General features: G+C 41.5%; 1 protein-coding gene across 4 annotated transcripts in view; it reads right to left on the minus strand.

The window, feature by feature from the left end:
- Positions 1-9,394: 9,394 nt before the first annotated feature.
- DDX6 (DEAD-box helicase 6) overlaps positions 9,395-14,153 on the minus strand; it is a 36,122-nt gene continuing 31,363 nt past the window's right edge. For all 4 annotated transcript variants that reach the window (XM_047070033.1, XM_047070035.1, XM_047070032.1 and 1 more), the window contains exon 14: positions 9,395-13,799. The gene's annotated coding sequence lies outside the window, so the exon portion shown is untranslated. The remainder of the gene's footprint in view (positions 13,800-14,153) is intronic.

Genomic DNA, 14,153 nt, shown 5'->3' on the forward strand with positions numbered 1-14,153 from the left:
AACCTTCACTGTCCATCACAATCACCTGAAGGGCTTGCAACACACATTGCTGGGCCCCTTCCCCACGGTTTCAGATTTGGGAGGTCTGGGTTGGGGTCGGTGATTCTGCATTTCTAACAACTTCTAGAGTGGTGTTGGTATTGCTACTCTCGGAACCCCCACTAAGCAGGTCCACGCTTTCATTAGCCAATTTAGCAAATTACGAATACTACTCAAGTCTGCTTCGGTCAAACCATTGGTGGCTGCACCCGTATCAACGGACGTGGCTGGATCAAGTCTTATATTCTATCCCTTTCGGTCTGATATGCCTAGAATTCACTCCCATGTGTACCCCCCCAGATTCTTGCTAATACAGATTAGCAAGACATTGTAACTCTTTGGTGTATAACCAGGCCTTCTGCCTCTCTCACTGAGTTATTTTGGGGTCTGATGGTCATCATTGGCCGAGGGGCGATGAGAGGTGGAGGCTGAGGAGAGTCATAGCAGCTTGTGAGATAATTAGCTCTTGGGACACGGCCATTTAAAAGCCTTTACACAGGGGTGCCTGGGTGGCTCAGTCGGTTGAACATCTGACGTCAGCTCATGATCCCGCAGTTCGCGAGTTCAAGTCCCATGTCGGGCTCTGTGCTAACAGCCTGGAGCCTGCTTTGGATTCTGTGTCTGCCCCTCCCCCACTTACACTCTGTCTCCCCCCCCCCCCCTCAAAAATGAACAAACTTAAATAAATTTTTTTAAAATAAGGAAACATTAAAAAAATAAAAGCTTTGGGGCGACTGGGTGGCCCAGTCGGTTAAGCATCTGACTTCGGCTCAGGTCATGATCTCACAGTTTGTGAGTTCGAGCCCCGCATCGGGGTCTGTGCTGACAGCTCAGAGCCTGGAGTCTGCTTCGGATTCCGTGTCTCCTTCTCTCTCTGCCCCTCCCCCACTTGTGCTCTGTCTCTCTATGTCTCTCAAAAAATAAATAAATGGAAAAAAAAATTTTTTAAATAAAAAAAATAAAATAAAAAAATAAAAGCTTTTATGTAGAGAAAAGTTTACTTCTTGGCAGGGCAGGGTTAAGGAAGGTTGGGAAAGCATGTGTCAGGGGGTGCATTTAGGGGAATTTGGAGGCTCAGGAATTTGTTTATTAAGACTTTGAGAGATTTCATTGGCCTTAGAATTTGAAAGTCTCCCCACACCCACCTAATTCCAAGAGAGAGGCATTTGCGAGGCTTTTCAGTTAAAAACAAAAAACACTTAATTTTAGAATCATTTTAGATTTACAGAGAAGTTACAAAGATAATACAGAGACTTTCCATACACTCTATACCCAGCTTCCCCTATTACTAACGTTTTACATTCATATGGCATATTTGTCACAATTGATAAACCAATACTGATACATTATTAGTAACTAAAGTCTATACTCAGATTTCCTCAGTTTCTCACTTATCCCTCTTTTTTTCCAAGATACCATCCAGGATACCAGTTTGTATTTAGTAGGAATGTTTCCCTAGGTTCCTCTTGGGTTCAACAGTTTCTCAGACTTTCCTTGTTTTTTGTTTTTGTTTTTATTTAATGTAATTTACTTTTTTTTTTTTTAATGTTTATTTATTTTTGAGAGAGGGAGAGAGAGCAAAAGCGGGGAAGGGGCAGAGAGAGAAGGAGACACAGAACTGGAAGTAGGCTCCAGGCTCTGAGCTGTCAGCACAGAGCCCGACACAGGGCTCGAACTCTCGAACTGTGAGATCATGACCTGAGCCAAAGCTGGACGCTTAACCGACTAGAGTCACCCAGGTGCCCTTAATGTAATTTAAAAAAAAAATTTTTTTTAACGTTTATTTATTTTTGAGACAGGGAGAGACAGAGCATGAACAGGGGAGGGTCAGAGAGAGGGAGACACAGAATATGAAGCAGGCTCCAGGCTCTGAGCTGTCAGCACAGAGCCCGACGCGGGGCTAGAACTCACGGACCGCGAGATCATGACCTGAGCCGAAGTCGGCCGCCCAACCGACTGAGCCACCCAGGTGCCCCTCTAATTTATTTTTTTAAGTAAACTCTACACCCAACGTGGGACTCCAACTCATGAGCCAGAGATCAAGAGTAGCATGCTCTACCAACTGAGCCAGCCAGGTGCCCCAGACTTTCCTTGTCTTTTGTTGTGGTTGTCGTTGTTTTTTTTTGTTGTTGTTGTTTGTTTGTTTGCAACCTTTACTGTTTTGGGGGTACTGGCCAAGTATTTTGTAGAATGTCCCTTAATTTGAGGTGTCTGGTATTTTTCTCATGGTTATACTCGGGTCATGGCTTTGAGAGAGGAAGAACCACAAGAGGTGAAGTGCCATTCTCATCATGTCGTATCACAGTACATAATATCAACATGACCTTTCACATGATCCTGACCTTGATCACCTGACCGAGGTTGTGCTTGTCAGTGTTTATTGATTTATTTTGAGAGGGAGGGAGGGAGGGAGGGAGAGAGAGAGAATGAGAGCAGAGGAGAGGGACACAAGGAGAGGTAGAAACCCAAGTAGGCTCCATGCTCGGCATGGCCAGATGCAGGGCTTGCTTGATATCATAACCGTGGGATCATGACCCAAGCCAAAATCAGGAGTCAGATGCTCCGGGCCCCTGGATGGGTCCGTTGGTTAAGTGTCTGACTCTTTTTTTAAAAACATTATTTATATTTTTAAATTTACATCCAAATTAGCATATAGTGGAACAATGATTTCAGGGGTAGTTTCCTTAAGGCCCCTGACCCATTTAGCCCCTCCCCCCTCCCACACCCCCTCCCATAACCCTCTGTTTGTTCTCCACATTTAAGAATCTCTTATGTCTTGTCCCCCTCCCTGTTTTTTATATTATTTTTGCTTCCCTTCCCTGTGTTCATCTGTTCTGTGCCTTAAAGTCCTCATATGAGTGAAGTCATATGATATTTGTCTTTCTCTGACTAATTTCGCTTAGCATAATACCCTTTAGTTCCACCCACATAGTTGTAAATGGCAAGATTTCATTCTTTTTGATTGCCGAGTAATACTCCATTGTATATACACACCACATCTTCTTTATCCATTCATCCATCGATGGGCATTTGAGCTCTTTCCATACTTTGGCTATTGTTGATAGTGCTGCTATAAACATTGAGGTGCATGTGTCCCTTCGAAACAGCACACCTGTATCCCTTGGATAAATACCTAGTAGTGCAATTGCTGGGTCGTAGGGTAGTTCTATTTTTAATTTTTTTGAGGAACCTCCATACTGTTTTCCAGAGTGGTTGCACCAGCTTGCATTCTCACCAGCAGTGCAAAAGAGATCCTCTTTCTCCGCGTCCTCGCCAACATCTGTTGTTGCCTGAGTTGTTCATGTTAGCCATTCTGACAGGTGTAAGGTGATATCTCATGGTGGTTTTGATTTGTATTTCCCTGATGATGAGTGATGTGGAGCATTTTTTCCTCTGTCGGTTGGCCATCTGGATGTCTTCTTTGGAGAAGTGTCTATTCATGTCTTTTGCCCATTTCTTCACTGGATTATTTGTTTTTTAGAGTGTCTGACTCTTGGTTTTGGCACAGGTCATGATCTCATGGTTTGTGAGTTCGAGCCCCACATCAGGCTCTGTGCTGACAGTGCAGAGCCTGCTTGGGATTCTCTCTCTCCCTTGCTCTCTGCCCTTCCCCAGCTTACACTCATTTCCTCTCTCTCAAAATAAATAAGTAAACTTAAAAAAATTAAAAAAAAAGAGTCAGACACTCAATTGACTGAGCCACCCAGGCGTCTATATTATCTTTCAAAGGTATTAAAATAATAAGAATGTCATGTTTACCCATGTAAATTACCCTTTTTAGAGATTTTTATTTCCTTTCTGTAGATCCATATTTCCACATGATTTTATATCATTTTGGCTTCTCCTTTAACATTTCTTATGTTGTGGGTCTGGTGATAATGAATTCTTTTAGCTTCTGTATGTCTGAAAATATTTTATTTAGCCTTCATTTTTGAAATGTATTTTAATGGGTATAGAATTCAAGGTCAATGGTTTTTTTTTCTTTCAGTACTTTAAATGTTGCTCTACTGACTTCTCACTTGAATTCTTTCTGATAAGAATTCTACTCTCATTTTTATCTTTGCTCCTCTGCACATAGTGTGTGTGTGTGTGTGTGTGTGTGTGTGTGTGTGTGTTTCTGGCTGCTTGTAAGATTTTCCTTTATCATTAGTTTTGAGCGATTTGATTGTGATATACCTTATAGTTTTCTCCATATTTCTTGTGCTTGGGGTTTATTGAGACATTTTGGATAGCTTCTATTGTTGTGTCTTCAAGGTTACTCATCTTTTTTTTTTTTCTGCAGTGTCTAATCTGCTGTCAATCTGTTCAGTATATTTTTCATCTCAGACATTGTAGTTTTCACCTCTAGAAGTTTGCATGGTTTTTGTTTTTGTTTTTAACTTCTTCTGTCTCTTATGTTTTGGACCATCTGGGACAGACTTATAATTGTTTTAATGTCCTTGTCTGGTAACTCTAATATGAGTCAATTCTGACGGACTGATAATTCTCCTTATTCTGGGTTTTACTTTTCTGCTTTTTTGCATGCTTTTTTTAAAAATCAGCTTCTAGATATTATGAATCTCACTTTGTTGGGTGCTACAGTTTTTATATTCCTATAAATATTCTTGAACTTCTTCTGGGGTGAGTTATTTGGAAAGTGTTTGATTCTCTCAGGTCTTGCTTTTTAAGATTTGTGATAGCGGGACCATATCCATGCTCATTCTAAGTCTAGTTATGTCCCACTACTTTCTGAGTACTCTATCCCCTACCCCTCAGATCATGAGGTTTTCTGGTCTGCGTGGTGGGAAGGGGCACTATTCCCAACCCCATGTGAATGCTGGGCACTCTTCCCTCTAATCCTTTTGAGTGGTTTTCTTCTGCCTCAGCTAGTTTCTGCACATTCTTGGGCTGATCAATACCCAGCCAAATACTCAAGGGGACCCTCTGCACATCTCTGGAGTTCTTCTCCTGTGCAGCTCTCTCCTTTCTGGTACTCTGCCCTGCAAACTTGATCTGTTTCATCTTCTCAGAATCAGCTCTGTTTCCTCAACTCAGTTTGTTGGGCTCCACCTGGGTTCCCTTTTCCACATCACAGCTGGGGAACTCTTTCAGGGCAGTAAGCTGGGTGATCATAACCATACTACAATCAGCAAGCTGGCTCATCTCATCTTTCTCATCTTCCAGTTTCACTGCCTTTCATTGGCCGGTGTCCAGCGGTGTTGAAAACTGTCGCTTCATATATTGTGTATCGTTGGTTGTTGGTCATTGGCAGGAAGTGGAAGATAGCAGTCCTGCTCCCCAGTGGTCACTGGCATGTCCCTAGTTGCACGTTAATAGTTTTTAATTTCTGTTCTTCCCCTATGTGCTCTGGGGTTCTATGTTGGCCAGAATTAAGTCAAGGAATGCAGAACTACAATAGATATTATAAAGAGTTTATTATAAGAATTAGATTTTACTCCAGTGTTCTCAAAGTGCAGTCATTAAACCAACAGCATCAAGAAGCAGCATTACCTGAGAGTCTGTTAGAAATGTAAATATCCAGGGGTGCCTGGGTGGCTCAGTTGGTTAAGCATCCGACTTGGGCCCAGGTCATGATCTCATGGTTCACGACTTTGAGCCCCGTGTCAGGCTCTGTGCTGACACCTCCGAGCCTGGAGCCTGCCTCGGATTCTGCGACTCCCTCTCTTTCTGCCCCTCCTCCATTCGCACTCTGTCCCTCTCTTTCTCAAAAATAAATAAAAACATTTAAAAAAAGAAAAGAAATGTAAATATTGAGGCCCCACCACAGCCCTACTGACCCAGAAGCTCTGAAGGTGAGACTCAGCAAACGAGTGTTAATAAGCCCTCCAGGTGATACAGTTGCAGGTTGAAGTCTGAGAGTCACTGCTTCACATATTGGAGAAGAGACTGGAGAAGTAATGGTTCAAATAACAGTGTTGGAAAACCAGCGGGGGGGGGGGGAATCACTCATAGGCCCTCTTCAACACTAGCCCTGGTGAGCAAGTTAGTGCTTTCAGGGAAATGTGGAAGTGAGGCACATCAGCTGCTGGAATGGGATCACAGAGGGGACTGGAGTAGACGATGGAAGGCTGTTGTCTCTTCATAGCTACACTCTGTGAATTCACAGCAGAGTGGTCTGGTAACGGGTCTGGGATTGCTTCTTTAGCAGAACTAGCAATAAGGAAGGAGAGTTGGACAAGGGAGAAACAAGAAGAAGGATGCACAACAAGGAAAAAGAACAAGGGGAAACTAGAACTTTCTGGCACCTATCACCTCTGACCATGATGACCTTTATATTGTTAATGCCAGCTGCTTCAGTCCCACCTCCCAGATCTTGTGCAAATTTTCTTTGGGCCAACTCTGATCCCTAGCCAAACAGGGAAGGGGATTCTGGGAAAGGCAGGTCCAGATTAGCCCAGCAAACAATTTACAAAACCACAACCCTCCACCCTATGTTAATCTGACATTCAGTCACACTTCTTTTAACCATAGTTAACTTCCAAATAAACAGCAAAATCATGTTTCTGGTTAACATACTCCATTGTTCATCAAAAAATCAAAAGCATACTCTTTTCCCAAAAGAGGATACAAATTCTTGTTTTCTATTTTGAGAAAAAGAGAGAGAGAGAGAGAGAGAGAGAGAGAGAGAGAGAGAGAGAGAATCCGAAGCAGGCTCTGCACTATCAGCACAGAGCACGATGATGCAGGGCTCAAACCCACACAAACTGTGAGAAATAGACGTGAGCCGAACCAAGAGTCAGACACTTAGCTGACTGAGCTACCCCAGGTGCCCCAAGGATACAAATTCTTATGTCACATTATCTTCAGATGATGTTCAAGCCTTTTCTAAAGTAGGTCAAAATTCCCTCTAATCTTTATTGATACATCTTAGATGGTAGAATGAGAAGAGAGAAAAAGAATTAGTTAATACATACCTAGTAAGCTTATAGTAAGAAATATAACTATTATACTCATTTCTACAAGTGGTCATGTGGTCATAAATGGTATCTATAATTTCTTTCTTCCTTCTTCCACCACCCATTCCATATTTTCTTTGCCCTCTGCAAGGACCTTTGATAGTCCTGATCCCTTGCCTGGAGGAATGACCCAGACCTTCATTCCTGAAGGGTCTGGGCTAGTACTAGTCCAGCCTGTACTAAGTTGTGGTTTTCCACTTTTTGTCACATTATATGGTAAAATTAAGAGTAGCCCCAGAAAATCTGCCGCATTCCGTTCATATTCTTCCTTACCTTCTTTGTGTGATCACAACCCAATTTGCCCCTTTCAAATCTGGATCAATCGCCACAAAGCAGCCCGTTGGTTTATTAGCATAAGAAGCCCAAAGTAGGCAGAAGCCCATGTGGCAATCTCAATTTCCAGTTTAACGGGACTTCTGCCGAGTTCTCTGGAGGGGCATTCCTCTCTTGGGAGCTAAGACTGTTGGACCAGCAGAACCCAAACTTGCCTGATGGCTTGCAGGCAACATCCAATTCATGATGGGCAATTCAGGTAACTTGGTAATGCTTGGTGGTCAGCATTCAGTCCTTCCTACGGCCCAATAGCAAGCTAGAAACTGTTTCTCAAAGGGGGGAGTAGTTTTTGTCACAGGATGACATAGCTTTTCTTCAAAATCCTAAAGGAGTCTGCCAAAGGCTCTGTACAAGCATCCCTGCCATAGGTACTTCAAGGTCACTGGATCTGCTCGATCATACAGTCTAAGAGCCACCTGTACTGCAGCTTGGACCTGGTGCAGAGCCTTCTCGTTCTGGGCCACACTTAAAAATGGCAACAATTCAGGGGCACCTGGGTGGCTCAGTCGCTTAAGTGTCCGACTTCAGCTCAGGTCATGATCTCACGGTTTGTGAGTTCGAGCCCCATGTCGGGCTCTGTGCTGACAGCCTGGAGCCTACTTCAGATTCTGTGTCTCCTCCCTTTCTCTGCTTCTCTCAACTCTGTCTCTCAAGGGTAAATAAACGTTAAAAAAAAAAAAGGCAACAATTCAGATTTCTCAGCAAATAAGTTAAAGTGACACACCCAAAGTATATATTACCTTCAAAATCCAAAGAGGCCCACTGGACATTATGCCCCTTTCTTGGCGGTAGGAGAGGCCCGATGTAGCAATTTGTCCTTCACCTGGAAAGGGATATTGCAACATACCGTGGTCCTATGGATCCCTAGAATTCCACTGACGCAGGTCCATGCTGTTTTGTTAAATCTATTTCCTATCCTCTAGCATGCTTTTTTATTAAAGCATCTAGGTAGATGCTATATATCCTCATCACATCCATAATATAGTGGGCCAGCATGATATCCTGTAGAATTCAGGTGACCAAAGTCTGTGTAGACCAGTAAGAGCGTAATAGAGCCCTGACGTAGGACAACGAAGTCGTATTGCTGGTTCTGCCAGTTGTATTGCTGGTCTTTGCTATGGGGGGGGGGGGGGGGGGACCCGGGAAGTATTCAACACATCAATAGCTACATACCAGGCCTAAGAGGATGTGATTTTCTCCAGAAAAAAACAAAAAAGCACTTGTGGGATAGCAGTTGAAGTCATCATAATCCACTATCAATCTCTATAATCCATTTGTCTTCTGCATAAACCAAATGCACAGGTGTTGAAAGATATGGTAGGAACAACCAATGTTTCAAGTCTCTGTTGGTGGCACTTTTACAATTTTATCTTTGCTCTTTAGATGGGAAGGTTGATGTCATGTCCCCCTACATTTCCTCACACACACTGTATTGTAGTGAAAGAAGTAGATTTACAACTTTGCTGTAGCTGAGTTTTCAAATCAGGTAATAAGCCCTTCAATTTTTTCAAAATTGTTATGGCATTCCATGAACACAGCACACCTCAAATTTCTTTCATCAGCATTTTTGCAGCTTTTGGCATACAATTCTTGCACACTTTTTGTGAGTTATACCTATTTTTTTGGAGGTTGGGACAAAGTTGTGTGTTCAGCTGTAAGTATCTAAATTTCTCATTTAGGTCTTTGATTTCTCTCATCAGTGTTTTGTGCTTCTAAACATACAAATTCTGTTCATACCGTTAGATTCACTGCTAAGTGAACTTCGTGGGTATGTTTAGCTTACTGAAACATCTGATACCTCACTTCCATGTAGCCCGGACTAACATCTCTCCAAATGATTACTATCTTGGTTCAGTTTAGGTAACGAGAACTGAAAAACTGAAATGAAGATGGTAGACGTTTTCTACGCTGAATGAGGGTGCCCACTCAGATTTTATTCAACTGGGCTCACAGAAGTAGTGCTGGGAATGTCTTAACGCCACATCATGTGAATTACTTTAGTAAAATGTTCTCAAATGCAAGCATTCCTAAACACACACACACACACATACATACACACACACACATTTGGAGTTCCAGTGGGCTTTTATTGAGATAAATTAACAAAAACCAAGATTTTATCAACCATTTTTTTCTGAACCTTCTAAACTCAGCAGAGACTCTGGTCCATATATGTGTACATACAACATAACACATCCCAACAAAAACAGAGTCCCACTGGAACATTTGCCAATTAACAAAAAGCCAATTTTCCCTTTCCCCGAATGTTTTCAAAATTTTGAGTCCCCACTGTTCACTTCTCAGTGGAACTGGTCCCTTGTGGCTAGGGACATTAGAATTCCATTCCATTTTTACTGAACAAAAAAATATTTTTTCAAGTTTTAGTTTTGTTTCAAAAAAGGGAAGTGACTTTGTTTTCTCCAGGCACCCCTCCCACACAACCACTGGTTAAAATACAGTAGCCTGTATCTTAATAACCCAGCCCCTACCCCCTCCCTTTCCCTGCCCAGTATTGTCTACTGGAGAATTTAAACACACTTCTGCTAGAATCTGTCAGCTGTGGAGGGGCAGAGTCCAGGTGCCAGGCTAGCTCCCTCTAACCTCATGAACTCTTATAACCTTTGGACACTTAACTCTTTACCCCAAAGATGAGTTTTTAGACCAGAGATTTTTCTTTGGGAGTTTTAAAAAGCAATTCTTAAGGATATAAAGTAGGATACAAGCTCACCAAAGTCCACTTAAGTTCACCTAAAAGTTGACTGACTTCAGCTCCCATGAAGCCAAAATTTTGCTGGACAAAAGTGTTTTGTCACAAAATGATTCCACAGTAACAATTTTTAACATACACAGAACGTTGAAAAAAGTAGCAAATTAAAATAACATGGCTTAGTTCCCCCAAAATTATTTCATCTTTTTTTACTCATCTATAAGGTCAGGAGTGTGGCTAAAGGTCATTTCTGATGAGGTTATGAGCTTCCAAAGTGTTTCTAAATCCTTAGTGCAGACACCCTCCCTTTTGGGGCATAGTAACCTCCCTCCCACCCCTATTAAAAAAAAAAAAAGAAAAGAAAAGAAAAAGAAAAAAAAAAAAAAACTAAACAAAGTGATCAGAATGAGATGTTTTGATTCCAACCAATTTACACTCAAGGCTTTGTGCTGAATTGTCTGGTTCTGACCCAAGCATGATGGTATCAAACACAAAGCACACAGCAAAGGAAAGATGCTCCCATCTCATTCTGAAAAAAGTAATATTGATAACCAATTGCCTCCCCCCTCCCTCCAGCCACTGGGGCCCACCCATATGATGATGCTGGGACCAACTTGAAAATAATGAAGAGACATATTTAGATTTCCTTCTCCCTTAACTTCTTCCCATGGGAGATCATTTTAGAATAAGTTTATTCCATTCCCAAAGGAAAGCCAAGAAAGTTTCTCCATCAAAATATACGGGAAGAGAAAAACTAAACAGGCCCAGAGGCATCAAGGTGTGTAACGATCCATAAACCATTACACAACTACTACACCACAGGCAAAACCATGAGTTGGACATAATTTAAGTATTAAAAATAGGGAAGTCTCATTCAAATGAACCACTGGAAAAAAAATACCGCCATTACTTAAAACAGCCAATATTGGAAAGAACACAAAAACAATTTCCAGTAACAATACCCCTTAATAGCACGGGGGGCGGGGGGGGGGGGTGTTAAAAAAAAAAAAAAAAAAGAGACTAGGCTTTGACCTAGTCTTTAGAGCATCTTTCCATTTAGCAATTCCTATTCAAGAGTCAAGCACCAAAACTGGACAGCTGCCTCTACAGGACTGTGTCCAATAGTGGTGTCCCAGATAGTTTAAGTGCCACTCCTCATCAGAGGCTATATACTTCAGTAATACTTTCAGTTAAGTCTGTGCTTTAAGAGGGACCCACAGGCATGTGGCACCAGGCACAGTCTGAGGATGGCAAAGGAGACTGCGCGGTTTGTTGTCACCCACACACTCTCTAGCGAGATACCAATTTGCATTTACAAGCTTTTCTTCTATAATGAATGATCCCTCTTATCTCGCCAGAGGCGGGGGAGAAAGAGAGAGCTGCATCAGTACAAGGACAAGATTTTTTGGTCAAAAGTTGATGCCTTGTAAATTCCCTCCCCCCACCCCTCCCCGGAAGAAAAGGATTCCTTAATTAAGGTTTGTATTTAGTAACCAACATTGGCTGGAAAGAACATAGCTTGGATACCAAATATTTGAGCTTATTCTTTTTGGGGTTTGTACTGTGCAGCTCTTGCTACAGTTTTTTTAAGGAGTTAGGGCTATGTCTGATCAGGAGGCATCTGCAGGATTTTGATCCTAAGGAGTTTTGGGTGAGTCACAAATAGTTTTGCTTAGAACTAGGCAAGAGTCAAAAAAAAAAAAGCAACTTTGAATAATTGATTTCTTTACCCAGATGAGTTAAGCATGAAAGCGTATGCAGGATTTATCTTGTAATATTTTAGGGTCTGGAAAAAAATGCAGTATGGAAATCAGATTTTTTTCATATTATTTTTTTGCTTTTTTTTAAAACCCTAGATGCCTCCTGACTGACCTAGTACACTGGGTTAAAAGGGAATTAAAAACATTAAAAAAAAAAAAGTTCACTGGTTTTGATTCATCTCACTCCTTTTGCCTGGAGATCAGGCCAAACATCAAGCATGTTGGGAGGGGCACAATTTAAAGCAACACTATTAACTGTAAAGCATTTGCCAGCAATTTACAATGCAAAATGACAGATAATTCTTGTCACAAAGCAAGAGGATGGCAAGCAGCTTTCTGTAGCGTGAAAGTTAACAGCTCTCAGGAGTTGCCCATTCCTGGAAGTTTATGTATCAAGGTGGGCGGAGGGCAACACACTTACAGAGTATAGGAAGTGATCCACAGAAAGTAAGCTCCAGAACTGCTAACGTTACCAAAGCTGGTACTGGCTAGTATTCTGAAATGCAAATCCATGCTTTGTACATACACTGCTCAGACACTGCCACTCAACTGAATCCCCACACTGCAAGGGAGATTAATCTTTGTCCCCTTTTGCTGAGCTTGAAAAGTTCCTCAAACTTTTTTTAAGAAGGGGGAAGAAGCACAATCAGAGAGAGCTTCTCAGAACTAGCATCTTGAATCAGAGGTTTTTGAAGTTTCCTTGCTCTCTCGCAGGTGTTCTCCAAAGGTATCAGATGATACAGTGTGGCAGCAAACAGTGAATCCCAGACTTCTGGGTCCCTCTTCCAACACAGGGTCCCCACAGAGGTCTGCTCTCTACAGCAAGAGGCCAAAAGTACTTTTTAGAATTTAGTGTTGCGGAAAACTGAGCCCCTCTCATCTTTAGCTGCTCCCATAATCACTCTAATCCCCTTAATCCCAGCAACCTTCATCCAAAAAAAAAATATATATATATGTATATATATATATGAACCCAGAAAAAAACTTATTTACAAAGTTTATACAAGTATACACACCCAATTTTCTATGGGACACGCTCTGCCACAGAGGAAAGAGGGTCAAGGCTCTGACATGTCTACACATCAAGTGCCATAACTGCTAATGGAAGCGTATGTAAACCAGTCTTTAGTGTTCTGCTATAGAGCACAAAGGCGTGTCATATGGCTCCTGCAATGATAGACTGCTCTTTCCTTTGGGAGCGATGATGTTGGAATCTACTCAGCCCAGAAGAAATTTTTACTTGGGATTGTTTTTTTTTTTTTAAATACATGTATTTACAGTGCGGATGAACTGCAGTTGCATATCAACTCCTCCACATAAACAAAAAGAAAATGGTGTTTAACATTACTAATATGTTTCATCTTCCAGCCCTGGGCTTGAGTACTGGGTAAAAAGGGAAGGGAGAGACTTCAACTTGAAACCAAAATGAAAAGACAAAAAATTTTTAAAAGATAGGAAAAAGAAAAAAGAAAAAAAGCAAAGAATTACTATGTTGATTCCTTGGGCTGTGTCTAAAAGATGATACTCTGAATGGTCTCATAGCATAAGGCACTTCGCACAAATAAGTAATAAGCTCTTCAGGCTTAAAAAACGGATGAGTAATTAGGGAGAAGTTGAAATGCACTCAAGAGTCAGCTGTTGGAGAATTTTGAAATTGTAGACAAGCTTGTGTGTTCATCAAGATTCTTCTCTTTTTAGGGTTTCTCCCCTTCTCTTCTTTCTCCTCCTTCCTTGTCCCCCTTCCCCAGAAAACATTTTTTAAAAACCAGCAGTTAGTGCAACTAATGTTCAGTCAGCACACAGTGCAAACAAGTGGAACAAAAAAGGTAAATTCCTTCTTTTCAGCTTTTTCTCTTCACCAGTTAAAAAAAGAAAAAATGTCTGAGCTCTTTTAAGTCTTCATAGTTCCAAAATAAAAGAAGATGAAAAACCCACAAAGAGAAGAGCATCCCCCCCAAACGATGTGTCACAGATCCAAACGAGCCTTCTGTAGTTTGTCAAAGCCTAAAGAAAGAAGGAAGAAACCTAAAATTAACTTTTGTGAAAGCAACGAACTAGGGTACCTACTTTTTCACAATCTCCATCCCAAATGCTCTTAGTAGCTTCTACTGAGCCTATGCCTCCCACAGAATCCATTTAGGATGAAGGAATTTCTGCTAGGCATCCCAGAGATAGAATGAGAGCCTGAAAGTTCTGGTATCCAAAACAAATAAAATCAAGATTTTTTTTTTTTTTTTAACCTTCCACGAACTCAACAGCCTACCAATACACCAGCAAACATTGCCTACTTTTAGGTTTGCCTGAGGGCTTTGTGTTTGACATTTCAATTAAGGAGGGGAGGGGAAAGAAAGACTAAAG

The sequence above is a fragment of the Lynx rufus genome, unplaced genomic scaffold (assembly GCF_022079265.1).
Source record: "Lynx rufus isolate CCGP_SWC_20201006 ecotype Redwood Valley unplaced genomic scaffold, mLynRuf1.p SCAF_9, whole genome shotgun sequence".
NCBI classification, from domain to species: Eukaryota; Metazoa; Chordata; class Mammalia; order Carnivora; family Felidae; genus Lynx; species Lynx rufus.